The sequence below is a fragment of the Malaya genurostris genome, chromosome 2 (assembly GCF_030247185.1).
Source record: "Malaya genurostris strain Urasoe2022 chromosome 2, Malgen_1.1, whole genome shotgun sequence".
Lineage (NCBI taxonomy): Eukaryota > Metazoa > Arthropoda > Insecta > Diptera > Culicidae > Malaya > Malaya genurostris.
Window position 1 is genome coordinate 297,030,499 of NC_080571.1, and position 13,054 is coordinate 297,043,552.

Consider the following 13,054-nt stretch of genomic DNA (forward strand, 5'->3'; position numbering starts at 1 on the left):
AACAACGAACGGTTAAAATTTTTTGTAAATATTATATCGGATCCTTAGGTCAAGAAATAAACAGCCGAACGTGCAAAAGTTTGTTCCGATCGTAAAACTGTCACTTTTCCGAGAAAGTTTGGAATTAACTATCACCCAGATTCGATAACTGGTTCCGATGTCATGGGTTGATAAATGACTGTAAATGTAAACAAAAGTCCTCTCTGAAACATGAGTCGTTAAACGTGTGTGTGTATTCAACCTATCCCACACATAACCCAAACTAACTACTCAAGTGGTTCGGATTGCCGTTATAGATGATTCACTTACCCGGCCAGCTAGGAATTATTTAACGAAAGTAGATTCGCAAGTGGAGGATAGTTCAGAAGTTAGAATGAATTGGCTCAGAGTTTATGATAGCCAGGAATCTCATGTTAGATGCGCACCCAAAATCATATTATGCACCGTTTTAGCCTTTTTGTAGAGAAAGGTTAAGCAATCATTGTGAAAACCGACTTCAGAGTCGAGGCCTCCAAAAAATGTATTTATGTGACAAAAATATGCATTCGATTTTTTCAAAAGATGGCTGGACCAATTATCACTAACTAAGAAACAAACAAAAGGTCCCGTTGTCACAATGCACTTGATTTTCTCTAAAAACCGCTGGGCCAATTTCCACTATTATAAATTCAAATGAAAAGTCTTACAACTCCATATAAAACTTCTGAATTTTATTCGGACCCGACTTCCGGTTCCGTAATTACAGGGTGAATTTCAATTTCTATACGACCGAAACTCGCCAAAGATGGCTTTTCTCGTATCCAAATACGCTGTCTGGCAACTCTTCACACGATTCAATCAGTGCCTTCAAAGAAAGTCAGATATCATCTAAACAAAACAAAAAAAACATGGTTCAACGAACATAGAATGTACACCAGTGCGAATGCATCTGTGTATTATGGGATTCGTCATGAAGCGACAAACGGTCGTTATTTCTCGTTTTTTTGCCCTCTTAGAGCTTAAGTAGTGCATTATTATTTTTACGTTTCGTCTTTGACTCATCAGTGCAGAACAGTTCAAATTGAACTGCTTAGTGCCAAACTCGGCAGTTCAATTTAAACCGCTAAGCAGACGTAAGGTTTCTGATATTTACAGAATACTTTTTGGTTTGCAACGAAGTGCAATGTCTTTTCTGACGTGCCGAACGAAAACGTGTTTTCGACTATTTCTGGCCAATGCAGGTTTGGTCATTTAGAGGTTAGCCAAATTTTGTGCTAGGGCACATAACCTTTTTTATTATTTTTACGTTTCGTCTTTCACTCATCAGAGCAGAAAGTGTAGTTGAGTAGTGTGCTTTTAAAACTATATTATTAAATTGTTTTATGAAATAAATTCTCGTTTTGCGATCCGATTCTATACGGGAAGAGTATAACTCCAGTATAATTGAACGGGTTCATTCCAAACTTGGCACAGATACTTCCTGCTCTTCAAAGGTTATTGTGTGGACTGGGTATAAATGATTTCATAATAATCAGTGCATAGCAAGCCATGACTACAACGGTGGGTACAGCTGCGCTTGATTATTCCAAGCACTCAACTGCTACTACCATTTCGATACGAGCGTTCACACAGGTAAGAAGTGTTTCGCCATATCTCTTGGAGATTCCTTTTTGGTGGATATTAAGGTCTGAGGACACAGGACCACGTGTTGAGTTTTAAATCGACCACGTGGCTCGCTCAATTCCCTTTGCGCATCGTATTTCTCTTGTACTCTCTCGTATATGAGCATACTGTACCGGGTTGCCAGCATACATTTTATTATTTTGATGAGAAGTTTTATCACATTAATCTATCGTATGGGTTGGACATTACATGATTCCAATGAACAATGAGAAAATATTCAACTTTCACAAAGATAGAATGTCTGTGTGTTTGGCAGCCTTGTCGAGCCAATTTTATTTCTCTTTCCTTTTCCAGAATGCTATCAGGAAACCAAAGCGAAAAAAATGGCGGATGCATTGAAACTGACTTTGTTTCACAGAAAAATACAAGACTTTATTTTTATCGCGATAACATATATGTTTTTATGTACTAATCGCATTTAAACTAAATTATCTAGACTTTGTCACGGTAGATTTATGATACATGCATTCAAAGCCGAGATATTCGATGAACAAGTAGAGGTATGCATTTCCGAGCGTTCCAATTTTCAGCAGTTCTTCAGTCAGAAAAAAATACAACACGACCGCTCAACTCAATGAATCATTCTGAAAATTTCACAGAATATTCTCAACTAAATTTCGAAGACATTGTCAGGTAGGTTTTTCTACATTCTGCTCCGTTTTCAAGAAAATTTAATTTGAAACGGGAAAATAGCAAAAAAACTACCACTTTACGGTAGTGTCCTCAGCCCTTAAGATATTCACAGTTATGATAAGAGTTTTTTTTTTCGAGTGAAAGGAATGTATCAAGAGTCCCTTACAACATAGAACTGCAAAACTGTATCTATTTTGGTAAGGATCGTAAAATACTCAGAATATAAAGTGTAGAGAAGAAATGTAGAAAAGTTCTCTCACTATTCTCGCATTGAGAGCAGGGTTACTATATTAACAGGTTTTTCTATCCGTTTTTTTAATGTTTTATTTTTGCAACATTAAATGATCTATAGTAATAATAATCAAACTTAGATTCATATGAAAAGTCTCAAAGTCCTATAGCCTACTATTCAATTTCATTTGGATCCGACATCCGGTTCCAGAGTTACATGGTAATATGTGAATATTAAGTTATAAATGTGCACTCAATTTTCTCGGAAACGGCTTAACCGATATTCACAATCTAAGATTCAAATGAAGGGTCTTATAGTTCTTATAGTTAAAGCCCACAATCACAGGACGATGAGTGTCCAAACTTTCAAACCGCTATATAACACATGACCAGGAGTTTTCAAGTGCTGCTCCGAATTTCTGCTACTGGTGTTTATTTTGGTAAAACACGGTGCTGCGGTTGAGAAAAATCTTAGCTATTTTACCATAAGTGCGATCAAAAGAATTAAATAATGTCAATGAATTGACTTCCGTTTCCGGAATTACAAGGTGACTAGTGTAAAAATTTAAATTTCGGACTACTTAGTCACTAGTGACCGATTTTCACACACTTAGGCTTTATGGTCCCATACGAAACTTTATAATTTCAACCGAATACGACTTTTGCTACCGAAATCATAAGGTGAAGAATGTTAAAAACTTCATATAGTCAGTTTAGACGAAGCAAAAAATATTTAAAAAAAATCTAAACTGGTCTAGAAACTATCCCAATCGTTAGTCATTGTTAGTAGACGCGCTATCAAATTAACTTCGGCTATCCTGGTTAACATTTTCCGATTCAGGAAGCACCGAAAATAGTGTTCAAATTCGCCTAAATGGAACTCAGTATATTTTCTCAGAGTTGATTTTACCGATTATCACATACTTAGGATCAAGTAGAAAGTCTTTTGGCTTAATATAAAATTCATGAATTTCATATGGATCAGACTTACGGTTTCCAAACTACTAGTTTAAGCGTCTAAAAGTTTGTATCACCACCTAAAGCGACGAATTAGGTTAAAAACTGTTCCAATTTGTAAGACATATTTGTTGCTTGCCATACGAACCAATTTCGGCTATTCCGGTCCTCGGAGTCCGGTTTCGGAGAAATAGTAGTCAAAAACTGCAAAAAGGATCTCTCTCATTTTTCTTCAAGATGGCCAAATCTATTTTTTCATTCTTATAGATTCAAAGAAAAAGTGTTACAGTTTCATGCGGAATTTCTGAATTTGTTGTGCATAGTAATTCCGATTCCGGAACTACAGGGTAAACGGGATTTGTTGATTTTGCTAGATTACGTCCGAACAAACTGTCCTGTTTCTATTCAATGAACAGTTTTTTTTTAGAATTTCACAGTAATATCTATGATAGTATAAGTAATAAATGAGAAACTTTTTACAAAATCGAGAAACCATCCGTTTAAATTCGAGTTTGGTACAATCGGTTCAGCCATCTCAGAGATAATTGAGTGCACAAAAATATTACATACATACCGGAACACATACACACATACCAACATATTTTATCCGAGTCCGATTTCCGAAAGTACAGGGTGATAAAGCTAAAAATGTATAATCGTCGTATAATTTGTGTCATACAGAAGTACAAAATTTTCGTAACAGACTATGATGGTCTCCGGTTCCGGAAACAGATTGTCAAAAACACTAAGGGTCACTAGGGCACCGACCTGCCGTCTGTAGCACCGATCATTGTGAAGTGCAAGCAGATATCACATATGTCTGGATTTATACGTTGTTCCCGAATTTCCCAAAGGTGAATTATCTGATTTAGTTGAACCAAATAACGTAAACTTTTTTTACTAACCTTCTTTGTAAAAAAATGTTTTTGCATAAAATGAAAATGATTTCCGGCTCATTTATATTCCATGGAAATTACTACAATATGGGTATTTTCAGAACGGGTTTGATTAGTAGATGTCGGAAAACGATGTTTGAGGAGGTTCTAAACTCCAAGGCATAGTCATCTGTTCCAGTTCGTTATATCCATAATTTTGCTTAAAATGTCTTGATGATCTGAAACTGAATTGGGTTCCAAATTAAGTTGCAAAAATCATTTCGAAATATTGTAGTATTTGTGTCTGTTACTATTCCGTGACGATATAGTGGGCAAAATTTAGTATAGTGTAATTCAATGGAATTTATCTTATTTCAATACGCGTAAATTTATTATATTGCGGTTTTACTAAAGATAAACTCAAGATTACAAAGTATCACAAAAGCCTATGAAGCATTTTGGATGTTTCAGAATATCTGTTGATTGGCCCATCAGTCTGTAAGGTTCAATGATAATGCTGGTATCCATGGTAACCTATTTATTATTTACAAATAAAACTAACTAAAAATGGACTAAACAGCAAAGCACGAGTCGCAGTTGTGTTGTTAACGGCTGTAAAAGCCGACCAAAAGATTCAGTACCATTTTTAATATTTCCTGACAAGTCAAAACTGCGAGTAATCATGCAATATGAATTATTACTTGTGTATGCAACTTTCCGTTAGAATTTAAAGCACTAATATATCTTGTGCTGTTTGCGAACAATTAATCAAAAATTCAAGTAAATAACATCTTCCAGATTCTAAAACAATCAAATCATCGAAGCTATTTGAAACAATCCGTTATTGAAGGAATCTTAAGAAAAATTTACTGGTCAAATTTTCAAGCCAATCGGAATAAAACTCTGGAAGTTATGGGCCTTTATCTTTCCTTATCTCATACTGCAAAGAAGCAAGAGTCCGGCGACAGGCCCAAGAGTTCTGTTCGATTGATTTGAAAATTTGACAAAATATTCTTGGAATGTTTTATTATAACATAATGCAAAGAAAAACTATGATTTTATGGATATGTTAGACTCTACGCGCTCCCCAAAAAATTAATTGTTTCTTTCGATTTTATAGACAATACACACTAAACGTTTAAACGTTTTTCTCGAAAGCAGGTTTTGGAAGTCCGTGTCCATCGTCATTCAAAAGCTACTTCGCCGATTTTTTCAAATGTTACATACACTTTCTACATGTAAATTACTAGACCCCGACGTTCTTCTTTTCGTTGTTTGTTTTTTTTTTATTCAATAGTATAACATATTTTTAGGCACACTGCTTAAGCTCTAAGATGCCAAAGGTATTTACTAATCTTAGTTACGACTAACTTAAAACTAGAATAGTATCATTATGTAATGTAGTATGTGACGATCGGCAGTGGCCGGTGAATTGAATATTGCATGAGGGCCTTCCATATGGCGTTGGTGAATGTCCATGTTGGCCGCATCCTTCGGTGGGTCCGCGGGAAACACCCCCAGGCTACGATGGCCCGGCGGGTGGCCCGCACGCTGGTCATTGACGGAATGCTGGTCATGTTACGGAAGATAATGAAGAAGAAGTAAATATTGCGAAAAACGGGGTAAAAAGAGGGTGTGGGAACAAATTGTCTAAAACGATAGAGATCTAATTAGTTACCATGGAGATGGTGAAGAGAAGGGGGAAGGGGGAACGAAAAAGTTAGAGACGAAAAAAAGATCTTGTTAGTTCCTATGAAGATGGTGGACAGGGACAGGGATCGAGAGAATCGGGCGGATGTTAGTGTCGAACCTGTAGGTGGAGATTATACTTTCTGAGCGAGGAATAACACATTACACTTGTATATCAATGTGTTTAAGGTACTGGTACAAGAGAAGCATATATAAACTATCCAGACTCGCCAACACATTCCGAACCGGAACCTCAGGCGGTCTACCTCGGGCCCTAAGGGATTTAGACCTGGCGTCACGATACTCTACGCACGACCACACGACATGCTCGATGTCCTGATAACCGTCGCCACAAGCGCAGAGACCGCTCTCCACGATTCCAATACGCCGGAGATGCGCGTTGAATGTGTAATGGTTTGACATGAGCCGAGACATCACACGAATGAAGTCACGACTCACGTTCATCCCCCTGAACCAAGGTTTCGTCGATACCCTAGGGATAATGGAATGCAGCCACCGCCCCAGTTCCCCATTGCTCCATGAAGTTTGCCAACTTTCGAGTGTATTCCGACGAGCAATACTAAAAAATTCATTAAAGCAAATTGGTCTTTCATAAATATCACCTTCTAATGCGCCCACCTTAGCCAACGAGTCTACCTTTTCATTGCCCGGAATAGAACAATGCGATGGGATCCAAACTAAGGATATTAAATAAGACCGTCCAGACAAAGTTCTCAAGTGTTCCCGTATTTTCCTCAGGAAATATGGGGGATACTTTCCTGGCTTCATTGCCCGGAGAGCTTCTATTGAGCTTAGACTATCCGTGCCAATGAAGTAATGATCTTTGGGCAAGGTTTCAGTGATCTCAAGGGTGTACTAAATAGCAGCTAATTTTGCGACGTAGACTGAAGCCGGATCACTGAGTTTGTATGAAGCGGTAATGTTCTGATTGTCGTTGTTTGTTTAAACAACCACCAAAAATATACAAAAATTTAAAAAATCAAACAGAAATGTTGGGGTCTAGAAAAACGTCTACTGTAACTATTGAAATTTTTGTTGCATTCTTCTAGTTCAAAACAAAGTAAGTTCCCCTTATAGTCAAATGTTAATGTTGCTGACCTATTGATTTAAAAGATATTTCATTCAGCTGTTTATTTTATTTCTCAGCAAAAGTATTCCCAGTTATACATTCTGAAAATGATTAAGTTTCATCGGTTCTGATTTCTTATACATAAATAAAAACATATGTTCCTTGAACCATATTCAACTAAACTGATAGTGTCAGAGTGATGTAGGATTTATACATCATGTTCGGTTCATATATTTTAGTCAATTTCCAAGTGATTATTTATGGAATGAGCAAAATGTATACACTAACTGCATTTGGGATAATATTTATATGATAAACAAACTAAACATTGCTTAGTAACATTCAAGTCGAATGAATAGTTGAAGTTCAAAGCGTTGACTATTGACAGTGAACCGGATTCATCGAGGGGTCGTATTTCACTGGTACATACAAAATCACCGACTATTCCATCTTGAGTTTATCTTTGGTTTTACTATTCATTTGATCACAAAAATTTGTTGAATGGCATGATGCAATTTATAATTACTTTTCACACAACTTGTCAAAATCCTGAATTATGTAACAAGTTATACGCGCGGAAGCTGTCAGAAAAAACGTCTCATGAGGTATCCATAAAGCAACCGTTTCACAATTAGTGCTAACATTCATCCATCTGCTCTTACCTAGAAATCTATGAATCTTGATTTATCTTCATGGAGAGTCAGCAATATCCCACAGTTTAAACGTGCCACTATTTACGGAGCTAACCATCATAAAATAAAAACAAATGCATCCTTAAACTTATTTCATAACTTCGAAGCAAATCACCGATCTTTGAACTCTTGGTAAACTCGCTTCGACTGCCCGTCAAACGTCGCAATAGTTTCGAATTATCGCACCTTTTCGATCGTTCAACATAAAATGGTCCATTTGTGTGCAGCCGCCGCCCCCCGTTTCACTGAAACAACATCAAACTGCAGCTTGGCCAACTTTAGGTACACAGCAAATGACGGCAATGGTAACGGCCGATCTAGATCCAACCGGCGATTGTTGGCGTCGCCGCAACGAATCCGATGCCGATGCCGTCGTCCATCCCGCTTCTGGTCGGACTGGTGCCTGCCATGGTGGATTGCCATGGGAAAATATTTGCGCCCTCTGCTAGACGCAAGCCGCGATTATCAGCGGTGAGAAATGGGACAGATTATAAAAAAATAGCATCACCCCGTCCCGTTGTCAACTCTCGGTTCATCGTTGGTCACCGTTGGGTACGACCGAGGTCCACCGTCTTTGCCGTGTTAGAAATGAGCTTTCGTTTTCAAGTTTGGTTATTTTTCGTGCCGGGTTTGCATGCTAAACAAAAACAAATTTGCTCCGGGCGGAAGGTTATCTGTTTCAAGTTCATCACAGTGGTGGAATACTTGGAAGCCGAGATCCCGCGCTCGGAGACCGTGGCGTGTATCAAAGGGAAATCAGTTTTTGTTTTCGTGCACATCTTGACACCAGAATATGTTTTGCATAGTTTATAAGGGTCCTTGATATGAATTGTTTCTAGTTTTTTTTCACGACAATCTTTCCCCCTCACGCTATGGCACTTAGCATTGCACACATGAGCAAAATTTGTTAAATACACAAACCGTACGGCTTCGGTTACCTACCTGCATCTCAACACGTACTGCGATCACAGCCACAGACATTTTGTCAAATGTGAAGATAAGCGTGGGTTATTTTTTTTTCATGTTGGTTGTCACATTTATGTCTGAGCCTACAGGGCAAGCGAGATTGCATTTAGGTTGTCTCGATTCGTTTTTGTTTATCTTCATCGTCAGACGAGTGAAGCTGCAGAAGACTCACGTTGTTTAGCGCCATGCTGTTCGAAACCGGGGGAGTCAACTCAAGGATTTCATACGAACAGGCTAGTGCACGCATCGAATCGATTCTTCATGTATTCTCTAAATCCGAATGTACAACTGAACATAGCATTACTCGTCAAGGACACGTTGAGGAATGACACAAAAATATTGACCCGATTTGGCGCCGGGTGAGACAAATCGGCTGATAAGCGAGGCGGTGTAAAATTCTCTTCGAAAAGATAACGAAAATAAGTGAGAAATTTGATGACATTGTTAGCATTTGCATGTCTACACATTGGATGAAAAAGAAACGAAACCTAGTTGGTTCAGGCGTGCTCCGCGGGGGAGGATTGAGGTTCGAACAATTTATTGCTTTTCGGATAACGTATTTAATGCTTTTCAGACATTTCGATGGTGACCGGCTACCAAGTTTTGTTCAGGTCAGTCGGGACGGCAAAAGTGTGAAATTGAAAGCTATTCGTATTTGCACACAGTTTATTGAAAACGTCTGAAACCGTATCTTACTCATTATTTTGGTAGTTGTAATTTTATTTGTAACTATAAACTATGATTGTTAAAAAATATGTATTTACAATTTTCACAACAATACTTCCGCAATCGCAAGACATGTGTAGTAAAACCAAATAGAGAGTTGGTTAAGGAAGCAATGAATTATTCCCACCCCAAACAAAAAATCGTAATATAGATTAAATAGCCCTTTTATAGACTTTAAAATTTGTTTTCAGAATGCAAAAGATAGAGGGATTATAAGGAGTTCAATCAGTGGAATTTGTAAAAAAAAATTTCAAGTATCAAAACACTTAACATATATCAGAATGAAAGATATGAAGTAGGTAGGTGAGTCACAAAAAATCATTTTAAAGACAGACGAAAGAATTTATTGAATCGATTCGAAACGTTATGCTTAAAAAATGTATGCGTAGATTCAATTCCAAACTACAATAGTTTCTCATCTTCTTTGCATTTGTTTTTTTTTTCAACTTTGAACTGAAACAATTTCTTGTGTTATGAACACAAAAATGGCTTCTTCGTCATAATTATTTGTAAGATTCGTCTTTGTGGAGCTTGAAGTCAATGCTGAGCAATTCCAGAAATGCTTAGCAGATCATCAGACTCGACCTTCTCCGATTTGGATGAAACTTTGCACATGGCTTCAGTATGGCAAACCATAAGTTTTGAACAGATGGAGAGGTATAATAGTGTATAAGAGCGGTAAAAATCAAAGTGTTTTGTCGGTTACGTCACTTATACCATCATATCTCCGGAATAAAAAGTCACAGCCGTTTGATCTTTGAACTTGATCAATGGCCCAACAGTAGCTTTCAAAGGAGCCAAGTTTTGTTAAAATCAGTTCAGCCATCTCAGAGAAAATTGAGCGCGTTCAAATATCTTCTAAAAGTGCTCACACACACACACACACACACACACACACACACACACACACACACACACACACACACACACACACACACACACACACACACACACACACACCACACACATTTTTCGATCTCGTCGAACTGAGTCGAATGGTACATAACACTATGGGTTTCCGAGGCTCCGTTCGAATATCGGTTTTTCCAGCAATTCTAATACCTTTCTATAAAGAAAGGCAAAAAGATTGCTTCTTTGCAAATCGAAGATAAAACTCATCAGCTTGGTACAAATCTAGAATAATTTGATAAGTCTTGTGTTTACACCAAACGTGTGCGAATACAACCAGCATTTGACTGCTTCGCGTTCGAGAAAAATGCTCCAAACAGTGTTTAATATCGTATTGAACTCCAGAATTTGGTCTTTCTGAATGCCAGAAATGAATCCCGTACAGCATTTTGATAGTTTCTCTCACTGAAATATGTAAATCCGACAAAATAATTGACAACAAAATTCTATATTTTTGTGGCCGTTGGGACATTTGTGAAAAGCTACAAACGAAATCGCAAAAACTGGAGGAAGTAAATACAATTTTTTTTTGAGTTGTTACAATTCCAGAAGCAAAGCGATGAAAGTTGCATAATTCCCACAACCGTATAATACGAACGATTATCTATGTTCGGAAGTGTGAAAGAAGCATGCAACTTTTATTCGTAATCACGTCCTCCAGTTATGTCAGTGACATTACCCACCCGCCTTTTTCTATACACTCACTTTTCTCGGAGAAGGCTAAACCGATTTCAACCAGATTGGCTCGCTTAAAAGGTACTATAAGACTGTTGATCAAGTTTGATGATCATATGACTAACTCTTCCGGTTCTGTAGATATAATCGTAAAAGTGGCGCATTACTATTTTCTATCCGTAAAATTTTATCAGATTAAACCAATGATTAAGTTCAAATGTTTTATTTTTTTTTTTGAGGAGCCAAATATGTGACGTAAATATTGAAGCATACTTTTATTATCTACCCGAATCAATCTGAATGAATTGGTGTCGAAAATGAGCCCAAATTTATGTCAGAAATAATCTTAACAAATAAAAGGTACAAAATACATTAATGAAAGTGTCACGATGAATGCGAAAGACATTATCACAACAAGATTTCAACAAGCTTACGTTCGTTTGATAGCTACTATTTGCTCATTGGTCGAGTTCAAAGATCGAATGGCTATCACTTCTTATTCCGGAGATATAATGGTTATAAGTGACGTAACCGGCAAAACACTCTTTTTTCTACCGCTTATATCTCTCGAAGATTGCTGAACCATTTTCAACAAGCTTACACTCCTTTCAAATGGTACTATTGGGGCAATGATCATATTTGAAGATTAAATTGTTGGCAATTCCGGTATAAATGACATATCCGACAAAATGTCCACTTTTACCCTTCTTTATTTTACCGCTCAATTTTATTGGAGATGACTAACAAGCTTAGGCTCGTTTGAAAGCTTCTATTGGTTCATTGATCAAGTTCGAAGATCAAACAGCTGTCACTTTCAGTTCCGGAGGCATAATGGTATGAGTGGCATAAGCGACAAATTACCGCTCAATTTTCTCGGATATAGATGATCCGAATACTTAGGAAAGTGACCAATTATCATTATTAAATGTAATATTCGCTGATAAATTTGTTTTGAACTATCGAAATCAATCTGAAAAGATTTGTATCATGAAGGAGCCCATATCCATGTCAGAAATTATCCTAATAAAAAAAGGTGAAAAACGTTTTCATAAAACTTTATCAATGACAAGAAAAAGGTATTATCACACCACTAGATGGATAAGGAATGGGTTTTTATATATATTTTACCTGGTTATAAAACAGTTACACTTAACGTTTTAGTCGACAATAAATGCGTTTTATTGTTAGTAGTTGCAAAATTAGTATAGATTGTGGTCCCAGAAATGCTGAAGAAAGCGGTAATAGATCCGCATACGTACATATGTTACCAGAGATACACATGGTATGGAATCGTCTCAATCCTTCATTACGAATGAAGGAAAAGCCATGACTAAACTCATATGTATATGACGAATTTCGGGCCAACTGGAATAATTTTAGAACTACCAATTACCAATTCTTTTCAATATTTTATTCAAAAGTTTGACTAATTTTGTGGATATTACTATTACTTTTTATACGATTAGTCATTTTTCGACTATGACCGTTTGAACAAAGTTGGTAAAAGTAGTTGGCCCTTTTCAAAAGATAGTCCGTGAGGCTGCTCCGAATACGATTTGGTACGGAATTCGTTCTATGTTCAGAAGACCGCACTTTTCGGGCAAAATCTTCTGTATACGCTGGATTTTTATACCGGAATTTGCAGGTCGGCTTTGGTAGTGGAGAAAGGGCTTCAAATTGAGCTTAATTTAATTTTTATGTAAAACAAAATTTTCAAATACATGAATCTGACTTTTTATGCGAATTTTGAAGTTGTGCAATTTTGCAGGCGTATTTTCAGTTATACTATTATTTACGATTTTTTTATGCGGTACACATCTCCTACATATAATAAGCTTGACCTTATTTATAAACTTGTTCATAGCATAGCATGCTGCGGAACAGTAATTACATTACATTACTCTTTGCTTGTCTTCTTCTTCTTCTTCTTCTTTCTGGTTGGCGTCACC

At 37.1% G+C, this 13,054-nt stretch overlaps 1 protein-coding gene across 1 annotated transcript in view; it reads right to left on the reverse strand.

Annotated features, from left to right (window-relative positions):
- LOC131430662 (uncharacterized) overlaps positions 1 to 13,054 on the reverse strand; it is a 301,476-nt gene that overhangs the window by 155,931 nt on the left and 132,491 nt on the right. The gene's annotated exons all lie outside the window — the stretch shown is intronic.